The 18,362-nt window shown below is 51.9% G+C and overlaps 1 protein-coding gene across 10 annotated transcripts in view; it reads right to left on the reverse strand.

The window, feature by feature from the left end:
• The window catches only part of FOXP1 (forkhead box P1), a 559,948-nt gene that overhangs the window by 151,168 nt on the left and 390,418 nt on the right, over window positions 1–18,362 (reverse strand). The window contains exon 1 of one of the 10 annotated variants that reach the window (XM_079795265.1): window positions 4,627–4,690. The exons of the other annotated variants lie outside the window; for them this stretch is intronic. The gene's annotated coding sequence lies outside the window, so the exon portion shown is untranslated. Of the gene's footprint in view, window positions 1–4,626; window positions 4,691–18,362 lie in introns of those variants that run through there. 10 annotated transcript variants of the gene reach the window in all.

The following is an 18,362-nucleotide window of genomic DNA, read 5'->3' on the forward strand; positions in this document are numbered from 1 at the left end:
TGCAGAGCCACCACGCTGCCCGCCTGGCACGCTGTGGCCCCCACACCGCCACCCGCAGCAGGAATTCACACAACGTGCCCACGGCTGGGTCAGAACCCGCATTTCCTTCCACAACGACTCAGCCCAGCATGGCCACGGACCCGCGATCCACGAGCCTGTCCTCTCCCAGTCACACGAAACTAGAACTACTAGCTTGACGAGACAGATTTAAAAGAAACATTTAGAAACCTTTAGAAGAATATATTTAATTAATATTTAGAAGGATATAGTTCGTGAACTTTTTGAAGATTTTATTCTTATGTAAATATACATGTTTATTACAGATACTGAACACTGCAAAAGAAAAACAGATTCAATTGCTCTGACCAAAAATTAGAAACATTTTCTTAAAAAGGGGGTTAAAAACAGGACAGCTGTGCTCAGAGTCCTGCCCTAGAGTGCAAGGGCCTTGGGGACTTCCTATCACCACAGCTGAGCACAAGGTGGGACCCAGGCTCGGGGCATGAAGAGTAAGGATACTTGGGGAATTTGGGGAAATTACTGACCTTGGGAGATCATAGCAACTCCAAAGAAACAGAAGTCTGCGTCCCAAAGCGTCACACATGTCCACAGGAGCAGACGCGCGGCGAAGACGTGCCCGCCAGTCATTCTGTCTGGATTTGAGCCCCAGCCCCAGCACTGCTGCCCGTGCGGCCCCAGACAAGTCACTTATCTTCTCAGGGCCTCAGTTTCTTCATCGGTAAGAATGGGAGGAAATACAAGTTCCTTCATTATAACTGATACTAGAGGCCCGATGCACGAAATTCATGCAAGAGTAGGCCTTCCTTCCCCCGGCTGCCGCCACCGGCTTCCCTCTGGCACCCGGGAGCCTGGTTTCTCTCCGGCCCCGGGCAGGCACCCAGGACTCGGGCTTCCCTCGAAGCCCCGGCTTTGTCCAGTCTAATTCGCATATTATGCTTTTATTATTATAGATTATTATAGATATGTAGTGCATGGGGCCTGACATACACTAGGACTTCAAGTGATTTTAAGATATATTTTTATTGATTTCAGAGAGGAAGGGAGAAATAGAAACATCAATGATGATTGAGAATCATTGACTGGCTACCTCTTACACACCCGGGGATCGAGCCTGCAATACAGGCATGTGTCCTTGACCGGAACTGAACCTGGGACCCTTCAGTCTGCAGCCGACGCTCTATTCACTGAGCCAAATCAGCTAGGGCAAGGCCGTTCGAGTGATTTTAAAAAGTACTTTATGAATGAGTGCTGACTATGAAAGTTATAAGCTCATGCTAGAGGAAAAATAAATTAATTAATTAGGAAAAAATAAAGTATAATATCATCGCCTGCATTTACTTTTCTTAAACAAAAGGGGAATCATTATTTATGGTCTTTTGAAAATGAAACACACATGTTGAATAGAGATTTTCCAAATCTGCTTTCTATATTCAGGTTCCAACAAACAAACAGTATTGTGTGTCCAACAAGCTGCACGTGACCTCCCTCCACCGGAGGCTCCGGGCAGCTCTCCGCACAGCAGGGCGTGGCACGGACTGACTGCACCGGCTGTGCCCGGGGCGGGGGGGGGGGGGGGCCCAGGGCAGTGCCAGCTGGGGGACAGGGGCTCCGTTCCTCTGGCCACAGCGCATGCAGGCGACGCTGGAGCCACTTCCTACTGACTGCGCAGGCAGCACGCAGAGTCTCTTTACAAGGAACAAACTAGCTTGATTTTTGTGAAAGTTAAATTGCCAACATCATATTGAGTTAAAGTGAAGCAAAACAAAATTCCAAATTTCCAGACCATGCTATACCCTTAAAAACAAAAACCCTAGTTTGACCCTAAGGAGACTGAAACGAAGCCTGGTTCCTCCTCGCTGACCCCTCCAGCAGCAGGAGCTCCGGCTGTGGCTCCAGGCCGTGTCCCCAGGGCGGCGCGCTCCCAGGTGATGGCCGGGCCACCGAGGCGCCCCAGGACAACGCTTCCGGGGCAGCGGGTCCCACAGCCCGTGCAGGCTGGTCTGGACAGTCAGCACAGATGCCCCGGAGAGATGACCATGTTACCAACAGGACCTTTCCCACCTCCAGAGCGGGATACTCTCTGCAGCCCACCTAGATCCCAAGGGGGGCCGAGCGCTGGGGAGGCCGCATTAGGCAGGCACTTGGGTGCCCACAGACAGGCTCCCCAGAGGTCAAAGAATAATGATGCAATGGAACTGCCTTTTGGAAAGTCACCCCAGATGACAACAGGAGACCACAAGGCTCTGCTTCCATGGTTGTCCTCTGGGTGCCTGCCACACACACACACACACACACACACACACACGCACACGCACACACACACACATGCAGGGCTGCCCGGAAGCTGTGTCCCGTCTGCTGCACTGTTCCCATGTACAGCCAGTGAAGAGGGGTCCCTCTGGGGCTGATTTCCAGTTCACAGGCCAAAACATATAGGCAACGGGACAGACTTTCACTGCGATTTATACGGCTTCATACGACTGGGCCAGGCATCGTGCCAGGATCAGGCGCCTCCTTTTCCAGGCTGTGCCTCTGAGGAAGGCTCTGTAGAAAACCACGTTCCGTTATTAAGAATGTGCCCGTGTGTACACACCTGTCAGTGCGTGCCTATGGAACAAGAATAGCTACATAGTCTTGGAAATCCTACACCTGAGGATTGAAACAAAACTAGTGAAATTTTAGTTTGCTTTTTAAAAATCTACTTTTAATGTAGCTTTGAGCCTCTCCCCAGGCCTCTCGAGGACTTCATCTGAGATAACAGCCCAAGATCATGGCTTGCATCCCATGATAAAGGCAGGAAGGCTTTCTAGAGGGGCAGAGCACGCAAGGGGCCTGGGCATGCAGCGCCGGCCTGGCACCTGTAAAGACAGCAGCAGCAGTCGGCAAGAACAAACTACACTGTGGGCATAAAGGAACCACGCTGGCAGATTTTCTTTTAACTGACCCAATCACGTTTAGATCTAAAGTCAGGATATAGTCTTCAACACAGCTGGTTTGTCCAATAATATCGCTGTTGAACACACACACACACACACCACAGAAAGGAGCAGAGCTACTGAGGCGGACATAACTAAGCAAAGCGTCTAGGAAGCCAGACTACTGAACAACTGCTCCTGGGAATCCCCTATCGGATCGCCACACATCCCAATCGACTAATTCTCAGTAACAAGCCGGGACAATTCGCACAGGCAAAAAGGCAAAAAGGCTTCGGGGTCTTAAGGGTTAACTCACTTGCCTTCAAAACCAAATGACACATATAATTTCCTTTTATCACAAAACAATGCATTTATTACTGCCATGCCCGCCTGTTAAAGGACATGGCTTTCAGAGTGGAAAACAAAACAGAACTTGGTCACATGTTTACTTGCTTCAGCTGCTCCCTTCCCCTTCTGATAAATAATCAAACATGCCATCCAGGAAAAACACAGCCGGCGCTGGGAACACTGATGGTCATCAAATAGGCGGAGATGCCAGGAAAAGTGCCCCTGTTCCCACCCACACCTCCCCTAACCTCCCAGGAAGTACCCCAGTCACTCCATTTTCCTGCAATGGCTTCTACTGGTAAACAAATGGTCCCTAAGGCAGCCACAAACATGCTTTTTTCTTGCAAAGAAGTACAACTTCTGAACCTTGAAAAACCCAGCCTAGCAATAGGAACACACACACACACACACACACACACACACACACACACACACACGTCTTTTATTTACTTAAATGTTTCTTCCATTAGAGGCGTGGGTAACTACAGAGCATAGTCCTTTCTCTACACTAACAGATGCTGTTTTAGACATTCAAGTGTAAGGATATTTAGTCTGGTGACTAACAAACAAGGTTCAGAGCAATAACAATTCCCTCAAGATCAAAAAAGCTAACTTTCCATTTCCGGTCTCTGCCCTGGCCAGTACACAGTTAAAAAGAAATTAGCACCTGGCCTGCCAATTCCCCTGCAGCTGGGGTCAGGGCCGGGGAGGGCGGCAGGGGAAGGAGGCACGGGGTGACATCAGACAGGAAAAGGTGGGACCCTTTTGGAAAAGGTCTAACCATGTGTTAAACAACTCCTGTTCCCAGCACGGACAGAGAGCAGTCACGTGTCCTAACTCCCCGCCAGGAGACCCCGGGAAAGCCTTCCCGCACCAGGCTGACCCGGGCCGGCGGCGCTTCCTTCCCCTCTGCAGCCCCCTTCACCGCGGCGCGACGGCTAAGGACCCTGCTGGCGTCGGGTCTGGCTTTTACTGGCATGAAACCGGTGCAAAGACTGAGTCCGGAGCGGCCGTCCCGCGCAAACACCGGCGGGCGGGCGGGCAGACCTCTCCCCGCGGCGACCCGGCCCCGAGGGCCCCGCGGGTCCTCCCTGCTCACTGGGCCCGGCCCGGACCCGTGGGAAAGGCAGCGCGGGAGCCAGCAAGGAGTAGGGGGGCCGCCGCCGGGACCCCGGAGCGGAGCGCGGAGCGGCCTTCGCCGAGGGAGGGAGGGAGGGGACGCCGGACGGACGGACAGAGGAAGGAGGGCAGAGGGAGGAGGAGGAGGGAAAACGGAGGACGGAGGGAGGACGGCTGTCCTGGTGCCTCGGGGCGCAGGGCGGGGCCCGTCGCGGGGACTCACGGAGAAGCCAGAGAGTCCGCAGCGGGAGCGCGGCCCGCGCCTGGGGCTGGCTCCTCCGAGACGGTGTGCGGCTCCTGCGGGGGGCGGGGCGGGTTTGGGGAGCGGCTGCGGGTGCGAGGGGAGAAGGTGTGAGTAAACAGGAAGCACAGGAGGCAGCAGGAGGCGCGGCGCGGCCCTGGGCCCCGAGCTGCTCGGGCCCCGCCGGCAGAGGGGCCAGAACCCCTCCAGGCCCTGTTCTCCGCCGCCCGGCCCAGGCGGGGTCGGGGGGCTCAGGCGGGGTCGGGGGGCCCAGGCGGGGTCGGGGGGGCCCCAGGCGGGGTCGGGGGGGGCCCAGGCGGGGTCGGGGGGGCCCCAGGCGGGGTCGGGGGGGCCCCAGGCGGGGTCGGGGGGGCCCAGGCGGGGTCGGGGGGCCCAGGCGGGGTGGGGGGGCCCAGGCGGGGTGGGGGGGGCCCGCCTGGGTGGGGGGGCCCAGGCGGGGTGTGAGGGGCCCAGGCGGGGTGGGGGGGCCCAGGCGGGGTGGGGGGGCCCCAGGCGGGGTCGGGGGGCCCCAGGCGGGGTGGGGGGCCCCAGGCGGGGTGGGGGGGCCCAGGCGGGGTCGGGGGCCCCAGGCGGGGTCGGGGGGCCCAGGCGGGGTCGGGGGGCCCAGGCGGGGTCGGGGGGCCCAGGCGGGGTCGGGCACTGGGGCCCGAGAGGGGCCTGAGTGCCCGCACACCCGCCCGCAGGCCGCCCTGCCGCCCACCACACCAGGGCCTTGGGGAACCTGCGGAGACCCTTCGGCGGGGCGTCTCAGGGGGGTGCCTGGAGGAGGGTCCGCCTGCGCTCGCTGCCCCCGGAACGAACTCATCACCCAGCGCAGGCTCCTCCTCGGGGACAGGGCCCCGGGCTGGCTTCTGTGCTGCTTCCGTCACCACCCACCCACCCACCGGGGCCCGGGGCCTCCTCACGACCTACTCGCACCCCCATGAACCCGCCCCAACTCATGGCCCAAGTCCTGTCCTGTCCGCAGTAACTTGGCAGGTAGGTAAAGGAGAGAGAGCTGCCGGCTGGCAGGCCAGCTCAGAAGAGGATGCAGGTGGAGCAGCCATGTTCCACACAGAGAGAGGGGAGGGAGGACCCCCCAAAGGCACGGCTGTGTGGCAGCTGTGGCAGCTCCTGGGCCGGGAGCAGCTGATTTGCTGGAGGCCGGCGGGGCTGCCTGTGGCCCGGGTGCCAGTACGGGGCTGAATTGACTGTCAGCGGGAGTTCACGTAGGCCTGGTCTTTTCTTCAGAGGAGGAGATTTTTTTACTGGAATTCATCGTCTTTTGATCTCACATTCAAAGCAATGGCAGCTTGATAGACATGCAAGTCTGAAAGCAAATCCAGACACTGCAGATAAACTGCCAGAATATGACAGGCAGCAGCATCTACCGCTTATAAAAATGAAGAGAATGGCGTGTCGCCCGAGTATTACAATAGCAGAAATCAAGAGACATATTAGGTGGAACTGATCAGCCACAAAAACAGTTCAAAAGGCAGATCACAGAGACAGAGGCCGGGCTGGGGAGGAAGACAGGAAGGCCCTTCCCGGCCCTCAGGCTGCCGCCTGCCTCCGCCAGGAGGGTGAGCCCCAGGAGGGTGAGCAGAGGTTCAGATGTGCCTGCCCAGCTCAGCGGCCCCTCCCGCTCTTAAGCGCTGCCCACCACTTGCTAGCAGTCTATTTCCAAGGGGCAGTGAAAAGGCCGATCCTTCCCCGGCTCCGCGTCCAGGATGCTGCATTTTGTTGGCATCCCTGCATCTGTAATGCAGTTTTAAAAGGCACAGAGCTGGCACCACGCACTGGGATGATCTGGAAAACCTTCTCTCAACAGAAGAGCTCGAAGGAGTTCGAGATGGGGCTACAGAGCTCTACGCCCAGTCCCCTAAGTTGAACACAAATGCCTCAGTCACACAACTAGATGCACTCGTCCTATGGATAGAGAACTGATCACCACTCGCAGCTGCAGAGCTAACCAGGCAATTCCATAAATTACCCCACAAACTTTCTTAGAGGCTCACAATTATTTCTTTAAAAAGAAGCCTCTTTCTAATTAAAGTGAGTGCATATAATGAAAAGGTAATTTCCCCAACATTTCCTTTACTTAGAGCTGTTTGTTAACAAACACTGAACGTGAACTGGCAGCATCAGGTTAAAGGGCACCAGAATCCCACATCGTGATTTAGCCGGTGGCACTGCCACCGCCCGAGCAGCTGAAGCACCTTGGATTTAGAGAATTAGCTCTCCTCCCATCTGCGCAATACGCCAACAGGAAAATGTGGACTTAAAAACGTTTTAACCCACTTAAAAGCTGCAATCAGTCAGTTTAGGATTTTTTGCCTCATGCAAACAAGACCCCTGGATAACTTAGTTACAAATGTAAAAAACAAGCAAAACAGAAACCCTACTGGATTCTAGGACCGTGTTTAGCAAGTTACCTTCGATCCTCCTGCCTGCACAGCCATCTGATGTGCCAATGTTGATTACTTATCTCCAACCCAACTCGAAGTAGTTTAATGTGTAAAAGCAACCTGTAGTAGTTTCATGCAGCGATCGCCAACCTTTCACACCTCACCGATCACCAGTGGCCCAGCGACCACCGGTTGGCGACCGCTGGTTTAACATGTAAAAGCAGCTACTACTATTCTCTATTCTTTAAAAAAAAAAAAAAAGGTTGATTTTCATGCTTACACCTACCAAATACCTCCCAACTAAATATTCCATGTTGCTATAATTGTTACAATTACCCAAAACAGGGAGGTGTACCATGTAAAAGTGAAACGCAAATTCCGTTATATGTTATAAAATACCTTCTTCTATGAAGAAGGCTCTTACTGCCGCAGCAAAGCGAGCAGCAGCCACTTCCTTCCTCATGGCCATTAAAATTCTTTATAAAACGCGCTGTGTATAAAGACCTTCATTAATATAATTCAACGACTGCTGGGGTTTTTGATATAAACAGCATCTGATATGTCATTTAAAAACCTCATAATAATATCATTAAAGAGTTACCATTTTTAAAAGAGAAATGTCTGCTCAGGGCCATGGAATAGTAGCCATTCTCTAGGCCCCTTCCTGTCTCCCCTCAGACTTCTCCTGGACTTGAATGTCACCACAGACCTTGAATCCTGAATGTGAAATGGCTTCATGCTAATTGCTCTAATTGCTTGAAGATGTGCAGGCAGGTGAAACCCGATCCGCGGCCATTGTAGACCAAGAACAACACTGGAATGTTTACACAGTGGTTTGATTTTAATAGACAGAGGGCTGAGTTTAAGACAGCGAAAACACAGCTAATAGGTGACCCCTAATGCAGTCCTCCTTTAAAAAGAAAAAAAGACACAACAAAATACAGTGTCATTTCTAAAAGGCAGTGTCCTAAACGCCAAGGGTTATTTGCTTGACTCTGAGTGAGTATACCTTTCTTTTCACCTGACATTTACACCCGAAACTCTACTCCAAATACATTTTTTTACCTTAAAACAAAGAAGTACTTTATATGTCAGCCACCTTACAAACAGATTATGACTCTCCGGTGTCTCCATTCATTTAGATTTAAATGGAGTGCCTGTTCCCTTAAAGGAGAAGTCTGTCAGTCCTTGTTTATTCCTTTGCTTCTACCCATCCTCTCGGCTTATGGACCCCCGACCCTTGTACATTCCTTGATTGCAGCTGAGCCCAAACCTCTCATTTGGTCCTTTAGACAAATGTACATCCTCTCAAGCCCCTTGGTCTTTGTTGCTGGGTAGGACTGTGGTCTGTTTCCCATCTGGAGGGCCAGGCGGCCAGGGAGTGGCTGACAGTGACTCCACCACAGTGGCCACTCTCCCTGGATATTCTCATGAGTTGAGATGGATCCAGAGATTTGACAATGGCCCCCAGAGCCCTCTCTTAACAGAGCACAAATGTTACCCGTGCTGGCCAGGAAATACACTGTAGCAAGACCAAGATGAAGACGACCACAGCACCGCAGGTGCACTGAAACAATGACCCACCGCGGCCAGGGCAGCTTAGAGAGGTGATGAGCCACACAGGCATGTGTGATCTGAATAGAAAGGAGCATTTCAAACAAGCCAAGGAAGCACTGTGAATTAAGAAGTAAGAATTACACATTTACTATGAAAGGAAAAAATACCACAAAGTAACCACACTATGCTGAGGTTAAGGTGGGCAATTGAAGGCAGCAGGTAAGCCTTGAAAATGAGGGGGCGCCGAGGGACCCTCCTCCGTGGAGCCCGAACTTCACGGTGAAACACACAAGGAGACGAAAGGGGCATAATGTTCTTTTAAAGTTATCAAACACTTTTAGTTACATAAGCCAGAGTAGTAAATATAGGCGCTTCCATCGCTGGACCATTTGTCTCCAAACACCGAGAGACGAAGCAATAAAACAAAAGTGACTGCATAGGACGCCCTCCGAGGCCCCGCCACCTCCCATGGTTTACAGACACTCATACCTTGTTCTAAAAGTTACAATACCTTATTAAGAAGTAATGCCCCTCAACAAGGGAGGGGGCAGTGTCCATTTATATCCATTTAAAGATTAAGTATAAACTAGTCCAATCCAGTGAGAGAAACACTGAGAGAAAAAGTAAACAGCCCCCGCACCCACCTCGCTCCCCTCTGAAGCTGCGCGGTGCCTGGTGCCAGGGCGGGGGGTCAGCAGAGCTATGCTCGACTGACAGGTTCAGTTTACAGCAGGCCAGGGCTTTGTTTGGATATACTGGCCTTGCTCACCGCCAGCTTAACAACAGATGGGAGAAAACTTTCATTATGCTGCACAGGACTGAGCTACAAACAATCCAGAAAGCTGTGAAAAGTTTAACTCCCTCCAACCCAGGGCGCCCACCAAGGCCTGCCCACAGCCAGGCCAGGCCAGGGCCTGTGGAGGCGATGGTCACGGCAGCTGCCCACGTCAGCTCCAGGCACCGGTCCAGACGGGAGCAGCAGCAACCACCCCCCCCCCCCCCCCCCCCCGAGGCCCGATTTTAACTGTTCAAAGCCCAGACGCATTAAGGACTGCAGCTCTGGGCCTCCCTTCCCATTTTCCCAAAATGCGCTGCCGCCTCCTCTTCCCTTTGGAGAAAGAACACCTTCCCCAGTTCCCTCCCTTCCTGCCGCTCCTCCCTCTGGGAACTGGGAGGACAAGACCACATAGTCTCACTCTAACACCGGGGTTTCAATGATTTACCCAAATCTGTATATAATTTAAATATTCATTAAATCGATTCAATCACATGAACCCTAATATCGCCTAATGCTCTGAGACAGGATATAAATGCACCTTCCAGGGTGTAATTCCATTGGCAATCTGAGAAGTCTTATCACTAGAAATGTGTTATTTTCATATTATTCAAGAAATGAACAAATGTGTTTCCACAAATGTATTTTAGAAGCTATCCTTTCCTGTTATTGAAAGAAAATTGTGTTTATTACTCCTTTAGCATAGTGTAAACTCATAAATGTCAACAGCGAGTACAAGGAAAACTGTCAACTAAATATTGTTTCCTTCATGAGCTGTTCTTCCAAGTCAATTATGCCTTTCAACTTCTGGGCACTGTATGATAAACTGGCAGTAAAATCAGGCACATTAATATACCACGGTGCCTTGCCTGCAAAGGTAATTAAAGAAGTAAATGACTCATAAGAACAGACATATTAGCTGCAAAATGAAAGGCAACTGAGCTGCCACATAAAAATATGTACCATTAAGATACTGCATTTTCATATTCTTGTAATCAGCTTCAGTAGACTAATGCTTATTTAATCCAGTGCTGTGCTAAGTCCATCAACAACTGTTTTTTCTGTTTTCTCCCTGACTGAGCATTAGGAGAGCAGGTTTGGAATAAATATAGCCATGAGACTTTTGCATACTCAATTGAAGAACAGGTTTTTACATTTTAAAATCTATTTTTCTTTCTCCAAGAAATACAGCATAAAAAAAAACAATTACTGGTGGAGAAACAAATCTACATTGCTAGCTAGACTATCTCTTTAAATAGCAGCCCGTTTCAGGGGATGCGGTGTCTCCAGGTGCACCGCCCCGGCGGAGGGGCGAGTGCCCGGCCTGGCTGCCGGAGGGAGCCCTCCTCGGTTAATGGTTCTCCATTCGCATCAGCAGCAGGAAGGACAGTCCCTGCGGGAGGGACAGAGGAAGCCAGCACCAGGCGGACTGGTGGGCGGGGCCTGGAGGGAGGGCCCCTGACTTGCCCAGGTCAGCCACCTGACAGGCCAGGACCTTCTCAGAGAGAGGGGAGCGGACCCTCATGTTAGTGCTCTGCTTTCCATCTCTGCCTTGCACACTCCCGTTTTGCTCTCCTCTTCCTGTCCTTCCCATCAGCCTCCCTCCAGGTCCGGCCAAGCCCCAGGACACAGCACCCTGCGGCCTGAGATCTCGCCCAGTGTGCTCACTTTCCTGCTTCTGGAATCTCCGTGTTGACCAGGGAGGCGAGGCCCCTGCTTGTACTATTACTCTTCTGGGCCCTCAGCTGCATGGAGTTTCCTGGGGGCGGGAGAAGCCCTGTTCTTGGGCAAACTGCGGCTCTTTGCAGGTGACCACGTGGGCCCAAGGCGTTGCCAACTCAGTGAGGGGGTTTTAGCTTCCAGACCTGGCAGATCCCGGGTGTTCCGGGCCCGGGGTGAACACCGGCCCATGAAGCGAGGGGATGTCTGTCTCTGTCCCGCTTGCCAGCAAGTCACTCACTTTTAACAGCTGAATCATCTGGATGAGGTCTGCTAACTTATCAGCAATCCAAATCAGATTCCTGTGTCTCAGATCACAGGCTTTCAACAAAAGCTAAGTTCTAGATTTCTCACAAGTTGCACCTCCTCGCCTCCCTCCTCCTGGGAGTACAGAAATCTCCTGGGCTTCAACACCAAGCGCAGCCAGCTGGGCCTCCGGCGTCCTGCAAGGAGGGGAGGACGCCCTCCTGGGCCCGGGCTGGGCTTCTGCTCTTCTCCCACTGCCCTCGGGATGCAGCGCTCCCGGCTCAGGCCCCCTTCCCTGGCAGGTACTACCGCCTGGGCTGACACGCAGCGTTCGGCAGACACCACCGGAACCACAATTAATGACTCCAGTCCTTTTTCTAGTTAAGGAGCAGAGGTGCCTGGTGCACAGAGGTGGCGCTGTCTGGAGCACATGAAGGAGGACTAAGTGCTGCTAATTGCTTCAAAATGGGAATGTTAATATTTAGGAGCGTAATGGGATGGAGAAATAAGCATTTCTGAAGTCCTCACCAATAAGGCTTCACAAAATATTGTTAGCTGTTAATAATACACCATTATCAAAAATGGAAGGTTATGAGTACCAGGCATGTAACCTTTGTGCTCACATGAATTAACCTGTATGTGTGAATATAATGGTACATGGATTAGTTCAAAAAACAAAAGGCCCTCCTCTGAGAAAGAAAGGCGAGAGCAGCTCCTCCTCGGAGCCTGAGATTCCTCCGGCTTGAGCAGATTAGGATGCAAACGTGTAATTAAGAAAGATAACCCCAGTTTTTATAGTGAGTAGGGGCTGGGGGAAATACTATACTAGCTCTCAAAAGAGTTACAAATACACTGCACTTCTAAACAAGCTGCAACGCCTGGGACACAGACGCATCACAAGGGCAAAGCTCTCTGCCGCGGAGCAGTAAATGGCAGGCGGCGTTCAAGTCCATTAGCTGCCATGTGATAGGGGCCATTCCCCAGCACGCGACCTGTGAAAAATCTTAGATCTCCTCAAATCTTCGAATTGGATTACTGCATTAATTCTTAGGAACTGCAATCCTTCAACCAAGTCCAATTACCCTCATTAACAGAGGGAAACTGCCTCTGCAATAAGTTTAAAAAAAGATATTTATTACCCATAATCACTTTCACACACTTCGCCTGGAAATGCGGTGACTGACGCCAACAACTTTGAAAGCAGCAGCATCCTGGTTCTGCATATTAATCTGGGTCACAATGAAAATGAAAGGCGTTGCGTGGCGTCTGAGTTTTTTCCACGTCTCCAGGACATTTCCTCTGTGACCACAGCCTCTGAAGGGTGCCGACAGCCGCATTTCACAGGAGAGGACACGGGGACGCCGTGCTCGGGGCCGAGCCCAGCGGCCTCCTGACCCTGCGTCCTGGGGTCACACTGAGGAACTGCACAGACGGGCAGCCTCCCAGGCCGCTGATGCCGCTGGGAGCAGCCCTGGCTCCTGCCTCACCCGTGAACAGGCAGAACGGAGAGCTAGGGCCCCAGCTCGAGCCGCCCCCGGAGCACCCCACTCCGTCCTCCGGCCTTTCACAAGCACAAGCACTGCACACTGCCCTGCCCTGCGGCCCCTCACTCATCTCATCGGAAACACGGCAACAGCTTGGCAGGTTCTGAACATTTGGTATCTTATGGCAAGTGAGCTCCCGGGACCCCCCACCCCCACCTTGGGCTCTGCTACTTCCCAGCCGAGCGGGCGCAGAGTCCCACCCTGAGCGGAGGAGGACTGGGGAAGGGGCTGGGCAGAGGCCAGCCGGTCTGTGTTCACCGAAACAGATGATCTTTGTATCACGTACTAGGAACGGGAAAGGGGGAGCAGGACTCGACAGGAACCTTACTCATCAAGAGCTGAAATGCAATGCCAACGCAGCTCATAACGAACCCCAGGGGCGCTGCACGGCTCCGAAATGCCTCCAGAATCATCAGGAAAAGGCATACTGTGTTCAGGAATGAGAGCGGCATCTACTGCAGCTTATAAGTTTGGAATGAGGAAGTCTTTATTTAGTACAGGATGAGGAAAACCAATTAAGTGGATTATCTCCAATGATACTATAATCTATTGTAACCTTCTTTTTATAATTTCCAAACCCAGTTGTTGTCAAGGGGAACAGTGCCATTCCCGGCCTCAGATCTGCGGAGGCGTGGCATAGGCCACTTACAGCGACGACGACCCACCTCACGTGCATCAGGCATTGGCCCCCACTGCCCTTCTTCTTCCGATGACCTGCAAGGTGGGAATCATCATACCCACCTTCCGGCGGAGGGAAACAAGGCTCAGAGGGCTGACTAACTTGCCAAAGGTCTTTTGACAAGTGGACAGCAGAGCATGTGACAGACCAGCCCGAGGGATGTGGCGAGGGGGAGGGAGGTGCGGTTAGGACAATGTGTGAAAATTCACCACACAGCTCCCTGGGGCGCCCACTTGGTCCTCTTTAGGAACTGCTTCTAAGTAGGTCTGGGACTAATTGGAGGTGAAAGTGAAGCTTGGGAAAAAGTCAGAGCTACTTAAAGGAGGGCCAGGAGGGCTAGAGGACCGAGGCATCTGTCTTGGACATTAAAAATCTGCAGGAAACTGTGATCCACACATGAGCCGGTCCATGATTGGAGACTCCTCACCCACCTCCTAACCAGTGGCCCTGTTTCGAAGGACAGCTGTTCCTCTTTGGTTCTGCCTTTTGTAGAGTCTCTTTTCTCTCTTTCAGGAGCCGGGTGAATGTCAACCAGGTGCTTTTCAAAGAGTAAACGCTTTAGCAGTAGACCTCATGATGAACAGGCTCTCTACTCTAGCAACCTTTCAAAGCAAATGAGAAAGTTACCTTTCTTACAAGGACCAGAACCACACATTCTATTTACATGTCAAGTAAGCCCATGCTTCTTGGTGCCTACCTGGACCAAGCACCGTCCAGGCGCTGGGCCTACGAAGGTGCCTCTTCCTGAGGCTGAGTCCAATGGGAAGTAGAGATAAGATACTGGAAATCCACAAATCCAGAAATAATCACAGAGCCACTGTGAAGAAAGCCTTAATAAAAGAGCAACTTCATTATTCTTGTCATTTTTAGCCTAGTCTAGATAGGCCATCAAGGAATCTGTCCATGAGGAGGTGACATTTAAGATGAGGAGGAGTCAAACAATAAAGGAACAGAGAGAAGAAGTTCAAGGAGATGGACCACAGAGGTTGAGAAGAAATCACAGGTTGAAACATGCTAAAACAAAAGATGAGCTCCCTGAATATACAATTGCATAAATACTGTTTTACCTCATTCTTTTTCAATCCTTAATTTTAAGGCAAAAGTCGTACACAGATTGTGAGTGTTTTAATCAAATGGCCTAATAAACACAAAATGTTGGCAATAAACCCTAAAAGCATAAAAGAACTTGTGTAAGTCCCACTGGAAAATAAGTAGCTTAGAGCTGCGATTGGGTTCGTCTGCACTTTGTATGCACAGTGCATTGGTGGAGGCAGCGTTGTAAGGTGACCTCCCACATTCGTACTCCTGTTCCATATATTCAATCAAACACTGATCAAGGTGTTGATGTGAAGAATTTTGCAGCTGTATTTGAAGTCCCAGGTCAGCTGACCTTAGGATAGGGAGGTAATCTGAAAGGGACAGAAACAGGGACATGAAGTTTACATTTTGGAGTTTATATTGGAGTGTACAGGTTAGAGATGAAGTCAGGGATTCAGAGCGCAAGTAAGGTTTGATGTGCCAGTGCAGCCCCCCAGGTGGAGGCCGCAGGGCCGTAAGTGTGGGCAGCCCCAGGAGCCGAGCGGCCCTGTCTGACAGCCAGAAGGAGAGGCCCTGCGTCCTACAGCCACAGTGAACCGAGTGCCACAACCCCCGCAGCGAGGCGAGAAGCAGATTACTGGCCCAAGCCCCAGACAGAACTCCTCAGCCCAGGTAACACCCCCGACACTGAACCTCTGACACTGTGCCGACTTCTGACCTAACAACTACGAGCTGCTACGTTTGTGGCCATTTGTCCTAAGACTAGTATACACAGAAAAGAGACCATTCTGTCTGCATCTACGTGTTATGAGTTTCTCTCACTCACTAAGAACATAAATGGAGGGGAAGCACAGGGGGGAGGAGGGCAAGCAAAGGGGAAAACAGCTTGCATCGGAGTCTCACATGGACCAACCTGGTGCCCCCGGGCAGGCCCCTCACTTCTCTCTGTGCCTCAGTTTCCTCGCCTACAAAGAGGAGGTGACAATAATGACTAGTGGTGATGGGCATCTTAGGAGAACACAGAGGTGAAACACTTTGAAGGTCATGAAATACCAGTTATTCTGTTTGTGGTGTGTGTGTGCTTTCCATTTTGATGTTTGGCTTCCTTTTCCAATTATTGCAATTATCTATTCTAATACTGATCCAGACCCAAACGAGGAGTCATCTTGGCTAGAGAAGAAGGGCACACCCACGCCCTGCAGGAGCAGGATGAGAGCTGCCTGCCTGGGGCGGGAGGTAGCATGTGCCTGTGAGGAAAGCCACGTCCTCGCTGTGTTCTACCACTTGTCCCACCGCTGCTTGGAGGGTGGAGGACAGGCCGGGGTCCAAGCCCCAATTCCACTCTGCCCTTGGCCCCACTGCTCTGGGCTGTAGTTTCCTCGGGGGTAGAGGGAGGGGTGACACGCTGCCTGTAGGGCTGCTGGAGGACACGGAATTCAGTGCCTGAGTGTTCCTAAGACAGGTCTGGCCCTCGGAAGCACCACGTGAGAGCTGCTGTTAGCAGTACTGTTGCGGTGGATTCTAGAACAGGAGCTGCATTTTCCCCCAGCAAGCCTGTCCTCTCCCTAAGGAGATGCCCTTCTGTCCTCCCGGGTTTACTCACTGACTCCTGGGCACCGGACCAGCTCTCCCTGAGCCACGGCTTACCAATGGCCAGGGCTGGGTGTGCAGGGGCAGCTCACTGAGAGCAGGTGCAAGTGTGCCCAACCTGAGCGGCAGGGGGGCCCGTCAGTTAGCGAGGGGAGGAGGGTGTGCAGAGAAGTGGGCCGGGAGGTTCTGGGCAGAGAGATGAGTGTGCCTGAAGACAGAAATCGGGGTGACCACAGGGCATTGGGACCCGGTCAGACGGGTCTGAGACAGGCTCATGCTTACAGACCTCGGCCGGAGCTTGTACTGAGGCGGTGTGTCGCTTTACGTTTATCAAGTGGGCTCTTTGCATGTGAGGGGTATATGGTGCCTTAAAGTTTAACACAAAGGAATGCAGAGTCACCACCGTGATCAGGCACAGAGCAGCTCCATCACCCCTACGGCCCCTTCGGGCAGCCTCCCAGCCACACCCGCCTCCACCCCTAACCTCTGGCCACCGCTGACCGCCCATCACATGTGGAATCATGTGTCACTCAACATGCCTCTGAGTGTTCCAGCTGCTGGGGAGACTAATAGCTTGCCCCTCATTATTGCTGAGTCCTGTCCTGCTGTATGGAGATACACAGCTTATCCATGCGCCTACTAGGGCACTTGGGAGTCCCCCAGCACGGGGCAACTACACGAAGCTTCTATGGACATGTGTAGGTCTTCTGTAAACATATGTCCTTTTCCTCGGAGCGTGAGAGCTGGCTCACAGGGTAAACGCATATTTAATTCTTAAGGAAACTGACCGACTGCTTTTCAGAGTGGCTGCCCTCCGCCTTCCCATCAGCCATGCATGGAAGTTCATTGGTCCCACATCCTCGTCAGCACTTGGTATTGCTGGTATTTTTAAATTTTGCCACTGTAATAGGTATGAAGTGGTATCTCATGTCGTTATTGTTTTCCCAGCATGATTATAATGTGCATTTCCCTAGAGATTTCATACCTTCAGTATGTCCTTTATTCGGGGCAAAATTTCTGTTCTTTTGCCCATTTTTAAAAATAAAAAAAAATTATTGTAGAGTTTTGAGGGTTCTTTACATAGTCTATATACAAGTCCATGGTGGGAGATAGGCTTTAATTTTTTTCTCCTTGTTGGTACCTTGTCTTTAGCCAGGAATTACATTTTCAATTTAGAAAGTTCTTTTACACTATGTTGGGGAGGAAAGTGGGAAGAATTTTTGGGTGGTGGCACTTACCCAGAAATGAAAAGAGTGGTTGGGAGCACAGGAGGGTCCCTCCAGGGGGCCGCGGCTCGCTCGCCCGGGCCATTAAGGGCGATGCTTAGTGCTGTGACTACTGGGCTACGTAACGGTGATGTCTCCCCGCCCTCTGTTTTCCGTGCTGAGGAACCACCCAGGTAATAAGTCAAACAAGTCAGAGTGACTATTTGTATGGTGAGATAAGGGAAATTAATTTCAATGCCCAAACCTGGCCCTCCTTACACTAAAAAATGACTTAGAAATACTAGTCCTTTTCAGAGACTGTCTTGGAAAACCAATACTTAGAAAATAAACACAGCTGACTCACCCTCTGTGTTGTCAAGGGCAGCACTGCCGTCTCCTGAGACTGGGAGTCAGGGGAAGAATCGCTTATAAAATGAAGAGCAAGAAAATAAAACACTGATTGAGCAAAAGATGTTCATGGACCTTTAAGAAAAGGAGGATTATATTAACAAATTGCGTGTAGTCACATTCTTTCAGTCCTTAAAAAAAAACAAAAAACTTCGATGTGCTTTGCAAACTACTCTAATTGTCTCATCTTCTCCGAAGCTCAGACACTTTGCATTTCAAATGTGAACAAGCATAAACACTAGACCTGTGAGCAAGAACGCACCTCACAGGGCGAGACTCCTAGGGCACCGTGCGGGTGCAGAGCGAATACCTGGCCGCAAAGGGCAGACAAGGTGCCAGAGAAACCAGCGACTTCCTGAGCTCCCAGGGACCGCAGGCAGAATAGGTGCAGCTGCCCACACCACTGAGCCCACTCTCCTCCTGGTGCCAAGCTAGCAAGGTGGCAAGGCCATGGCCAGGGCCCAGCTGCCTGCGCAGGCCTCCCCCGCGCCCTGCTGGAGGCTCACACTCCAGACGCCCAGGCTGCCAGGGCAGCAGGCGCACGAGAGC

The sequence above is a fragment of the Cnephaeus nilssonii genome, assembly GCF_951640355.1.
Source record: "Cnephaeus nilssonii genome assembly, chromosome: 17".
Taxonomy (NCBI): domain Eukaryota; kingdom Metazoa; phylum Chordata; class Mammalia; order Chiroptera; family Vespertilionidae; genus Cnephaeus; species Cnephaeus nilssonii.